Below are 6,000 nucleotides of genomic sequence, written 5' to 3'. Positions count from 1 at the left end.
GCCGAAATGCTGCAGTCTGCGGCCAGGTCCTCTGAGGCTCCAGCTCCCAGATGTTGCCATTTTGGCATGGGTCACCCCAGATATGGCCGCAACTGGTCAAAGGCCCGCTACTCATAAACCCCTACCCCTGACCCTAGAAGCATTGACAGGTCAACAGTGGAGGTCCCTGGCAGGCCCATTGCTGCACTTATGCCAGATTCCCCTCCTTCCGCAGATTTTCAGAGCTTTGTTTATTTATAGTAAGTGGTAATAAGAGGAATTGAGGATATCGTGACAAAGGGAAACAGTGAAGAACTGCACTGATAGTTGGGATGCTCATATCTAAATTCAGATTTTCCCAGTGCACCCTGCTTTTTTACTACAGATATCTCATCCATGTCTCGTATAAGATGCTGTTCTTTGAAAGAATGTGCACTCTAGTATCGCCTGTTTGATATCATGCTGCTAACATGTTTTCCAACATCAGAAAATAGGATTCAGCCTGCTTGTTCTGGCTTATCCCTTCATTTTAAAGGGGCATTGATTCCCTAAATAAAATGTTTTTTTGGCAAATCTTTCTTCATTTCAAACACACGACGCAATGGCATAAATCACAACAGCACACATCATTATATCGCCAAAACATGGTCTCATTATGTCGAAAATGATTCATGGCTTTTCTGGCTCTTGTCCCCAAAGAAAAGGTCAAGAAGTTGTTTGCTTATAGACAATGCAGGGTAGAAATTCTGATCAGTGGAATGGCTTCTCCAGCATAAGATGGGTAAGTGGGGTCCAGAATTTGGGGCACAAATAAATTGGCCAGATACCCACTTCAATAATGCACTGCCCAAAATAGTGGACCTGGTTATCCACTAACGATCTTTGCTCTCGCTCAGAATGTACAAGGACCTCTTTACATCTTTGAAAACTATACAAACGAAGGCCAAACTGGCCATCTCGCAAAATCCCAAAGTTTACACTATGCACAAGCTATGCAGTCAGCACACCTATTAAAACTAGATATTAAAAACTATTTACTTTCTGGCTTGGATGCAAGGCATTTCTTAAAGGTGAACTGCTCCAGTTTAGCAGAGTGCCAGTTCCAAAGCTATGCCACACCTATTGCAAATAGACCTGCAGACAACCTTATTATCATCATCAACAACGACATGCATTTATATAGCGCTTTTAACATAGAGAAAAAAGTTGCAAGGCGCTTAACAGAGGTGTAGGTAACAATGGACGCCAAGCCAATGAAGGAGATATTAGGACAGGTGGCCAAAAGCTTGGTCAAAGAGGTAGGTTTTAAAGAGGATCTTAAAAGAGGACAGGGAGGTAGAGAGGTGGAGAGGTTTAAGGAGGGAATTCCAAAGCATGGGGCTTAGGTGGCTCAAGGCATAACCAGGAATGGTGGGGTCGATCAGGGGGATGCACAATGTCAGAATTAGAGGAACAAAGGGACTGGGGGGTAGGTGGGGGGGGGGGGGAGATTGTAGGGCTGGAGGAGGTTACAGCAATAAGGAGGGGCAGGGCCATGATGGGATTTAAACACAAAAATGAGAATTTTAAATTTGAAGCATTGGGGACTGGGAGCCAATGTAAATCAGCCCAAGGATGACAGGTGAGTGGGACTTTAGCGCAGTATAACAGATGTATACCAGCTGGGTGAAGGGAGTTCTTCGGGACGTAATAGTTGTTAGTGGCTCAGAAGAGGCCAAGGCACGTCGTCCGCTGAGAAACTCAACAGCAATTTCGTAACCAGCACTCGACCCCCACAAAATTGATCTCCCCTCTCCACTAATTGCTGTCAAGTTGCTGCAGTGCATCCTGTGGATGGTACACACTGCAGCCACGGTGTGCCGGTGGTGAAGGGAGTGAATGTTTAGGGTGGTGGATGGGGTCCAAATCAAGCGGGCTGCTTTGTCCTGGATGGTGTTGAGCTTTTTAAGTGTTGTTGGAGCTGCACTCATCCAGGCAAGTGGAGACTATTCCATCACACTCCTGACTTGTGCCTTGTAGATGGTGGAAAGGCTTTGGGGAGTCAGGAGGTGAGTCACTCGCTGCAGAATACCCAGCCTCTGACCTGCTCTTATCATAGAATCATAGAATCATAGAAGTTACAACATGGAAACAGGCCCTTCGGCCCAACATGTCCATGTCACCCAGTTTATACCACTAAGCTAGTCCCAATTGCCTGCACTTGGCCCATATCCCTCCATACCCATCTTACCCATGTAACTGTCCAAATGCTTTTTAAAAGACAAAATTGTACCCGCCTCTACTACTGCCTCTGGCAGCTCGTTCCAGACACTCACCACCCTTTGAGTGAAAAAATTGCCCCTCTGGACCCTTTTGTATCTCTCCCCTCTCACCTTAAATCTATGCCCCCTCGTTATAGACTCCCCTACCTTTGGGAAAAGATTTTGACTATCGACCTTATCTATGCCCCTCATTATTTTATAGACTTCGATAAGATCACCCCTTAACCTCCTGCTCTCCAGGGAAAAAAGTCCCAGTCTGTCTAACCTCTCCCTGTAAGTCAAACCATCAAGTCCCAGTAGCATCCTAGTAAATCTTTTCTGCACTCTTTCTAGTTTAATAATATCCTTTCTATAATAGGGTGACCAGAACTGTACACAGTACTCCAAGTGTGGCCTCACCAATGCCCTGTACAACTTCAACAAGACATCCCAACTCCTGCATTCAATGTTCTGACCAATGAAACCAAGCATGCTGAATGCCTTCTTCACTACCCTATCCACCTGTGACTCCACTTTCAAGGAGCTATGAATCTGTACTCCCAAATCTCTTTGTTCTATAACTCTCCCCAACGCCCTACCATTAACGGAGTAGGTCCTGGCCCGATTCGATCTACCAAAATGCATCACCTCACATTTATCTAAATTAAACTCCATCTGCCATTCATCGGCCCACTGGCCCAATTTATCAAGATCCCGTTGCAATCCTAGATAACCTTCTTCACTGTCCACAATGCCACCAATCTTGGTGTCATCTGCAAACTTACTAACCATGCCTCCTAAATTCTCATCCAAATCATTAATATAAATAACAAATAACAGCGGACCCAGCACCGATCCCTGAGGCACACCGCTGGACACAGGCATCCAGTTTGAAAAACAACCCTCTACAACCACCCTCTGTCTTCTGTCGTCAAGCCAATTTTGTATCCAATTGGCTACCTCACCTTGGATCCCATGAGATTTAACCTTATGTAACAACCTACCATGCGGTACCTTGTCAAATGCTTTGCTGAAGTCCATGTAGACCACGTCTACTGCACAGCCCTCATCTATCTTCTTGGTTACCCCTTCAAAAAACTCAATCAAATTCGTGAGACATGATTTTCCTCTCACAAAACCATGCTGACTGTTCCTAATTAGTCCCTGCCTCTCCAAATGCCTGTAGATCCTGTCCCTCAGAATACCCTCTAACAACTTACCCACTACAGATGTCAGGCTCACAGGTCTGTAGTTCCCAGGCTTTTCCCTGCCGCCCTTCTTAAACAAAGGCACAACATTTGCTACCCTCCAATCTTCAGGCACCTCACCTGTAGCGGTGGATGATTCAAATATCTCTGCTAGGGGACCCGCAATTTCCTCCCTAACCTCCCATAACGTCCTGGGATACATTTCATCAGGTCCCGGAGATTTATCTACCTTGATGTGCGTTAAGACTTCCAGCACCTCCCTCTCTGTAATATGTACACTCCTCAAGACATCACTATTTATTCCCCCAAGTTCCCTAACATCCATGCCTTTCTCAACCGTAAATACCGATGTGAAATATTCATTCAGGATCTCACCCATCTCTTGTGGTTCCGCACATAGATGACCTTGTTGATCCTTAAGAGGCCCTACTCTCTCCCTAGTTACCCTTTTGCCCTTGTAGCCACAGTATTTACGTGGCTGGTCCAGTTAAGTTTCTGGTCAGTGGTGACCCCCAGGATGTTGATGGTGGGGGATTCGGTGATGGTAATGCCGTTGAATGTCATGGGGAGATGGTTAGACTCTCTCTTGTTGGAGATGGTCATTACCTGGCACTTGTCTGGCGCAAATGTTACTTGCCACTTATCAGCCTAAGCCTGGATGTTGTCCAGGTCTTGCTGCATGCGGGCTCGGACTGCTTCATTATCTGAGGGGTTGCGAATGGAACTGAATACTGTGCAATCATCAGCGAACATCCCCATTTCTGACCTTATGATGGAGGGAAGGTCACTGATGAAGATGGTTGGGCCTAGGGCACTGCCCTGAGGAACTCCTGCAGCAATGTCCTGGGGCTGAGATGATTAGCCTCCAGCAACCACTACCATCTTCCTTTGTGCTAGGTATGACTCCAGCCAGTGGAGAGTTTTCCCCCCGATTCCCATTGACTTCAATTTTACTAGGGCTCCTTGGTGTCACACTCGGTCAAATGCTGCCTTGATGTCAAGGGAAATCACTCTCACCTCACCTCTGGAATTCAGCTCTTTTTTCCATGTTTGGACCAAGGCTGTAATGAGGTCTGGAGCCGAGTGATCCTGGCGGAACCCAAACTGAGCATCGGTGAGCAGGTAAGTGCCGCTTGATAGCACTGTCGACGACACCTTCCATCACTTTGCTGATGATTGAGAGTAGACTGACGGGGCGGTAATTGGCCGGATTGGATTTGTCCTGCCTTTTGTGGACAGGACATACCTGGGCAATTTTCCACATTGTCGGGTAGATGCCAGTGTTATAGCTGTACTGGAATAATTTGGCTGGAGGTGCGGCTAGTTCTGGAGCACAAGTCTTCAGCACTACAGCTGGGATGTTGTCAGGGCCCATAGCCTTTGCTGTATCCAGTGCATTCAGCCGTTTCTTGATATCGTGTGGAGTGAATCGAATTGGCTGAAGATCTGCTTCTATGATGGTGGGGATATCGGGAGGAGGCCGAGATGAATCATCCACTCGGCACTTCTGGCTGAAGATTGTAAACGCTTCAGCCTTGTCTTTTGCACTTTTGTAGTATTTCTGCCATCTGTTAGTATGTGTTTGAATACTTCTTGCTTCACTGGGAGGGTTACAAATTTCCAAGGGAATGTTGTTAAGGTCTGATTTATGGTATGGTACTTAGTGCATTTCACTTGGATCTTAATAGAGGAAGTGTCTCTTGAAACCATTCTAAACACAAAGATATATGTTAAATGATGAATAATGAATGCCAGACTTACTTTGAAGCTATCAGACTCTTTCATTCTCATTTAAAATTCTTAGATTTCAGAATGCCCAATTTGATTTAATTATGAAATAAGTACAGTGTTATAATGAGAAATACCGTAGCCTGGAAGTTATTGTTGGTCACGTTATTGCATGAATGTATAATGGGCTTACATCAAATTCCTCTCTCCGCTATTTTAACGAAGGCATTATCCCATTTAAAATAAAATCAATGGGGGCTAAATCGGGCCGCACAGCGCCTGTTGTGTAGGCGCTACGCAGACTCCTAAGCACCGAAAATGGCGACCGCGATGCGCACACACTTCCGGCATGACATACGCAGGACACCATGTTGGTTAAGGCGTTTGCGCAGGCGCACTTAACGAACGCTGGCAGCATGTAAAGTAGGGTGATTATGCGGTAGATCAGTGTGCAATGCTGATTTAAAGGGACAGATGCGATTTTGGAACGCAACACTCCAGCCAACCCACTGTCTTAACCTCGCACAGCTGAACAGGTCTTAAACAGCATGGAGGATCCTCCCACCAGCACTATTTAAAGGGATCATGCAGGAGTTACAGGTTAGTTGCTGGATTATTGCTTCTGGCTGCTGATGCATTTGTACCTGTTTTTGGAGGTCTCCTATACTTGAATACTGGGACTAAGGGACATAGCCTAAAAATTAGAGCCAGGACTTTCAGGAGTGAAGTTAGGAAATGCTTCTACATGCAAAAAGGTGGTAGAAGTTTGGAATTCTCTTCTGCAAATGGCAGTTGATGCTAGCTCAATTGTTAATTTTAAATCTGAGATTGATAAATTTTTGTTA

The 6,000-nt window shown here is 45.6% G+C and overlaps 1 long non-coding RNA gene across 1 annotated transcript in view; it reads right to left on the bottom strand.

Annotated features, from left to right (window-relative positions):
- Nucleotides 1–4,988: 4,988 nt before the first annotated feature.
- LOC137321478 (uncharacterized) overlaps nt 4,989–6,000 on the bottom strand; it is a 62,319-nt gene continuing 61,307 nt past the window's right edge. Inside the window, exon 3 of the long non-coding RNA XR_010962829.1 lies at nt 4,989–5,028. This is a non-coding gene — a long non-coding RNA (uncharacterized lncRNA). The remainder of the gene's footprint in view (nt 5,029–6,000) is intronic.

Source organism: Heptranchias perlo, chromosome 5, assembly GCF_035084215.1.
Source record: "Heptranchias perlo isolate sHepPer1 chromosome 5, sHepPer1.hap1, whole genome shotgun sequence".
NCBI classification, from domain to species: domain Eukaryota; kingdom Metazoa; phylum Chordata; class Chondrichthyes; order Hexanchiformes; family Hexanchidae; genus Heptranchias; species Heptranchias perlo.
This window is presented reverse-complemented; position numbering and strand designations above follow the sequence as displayed.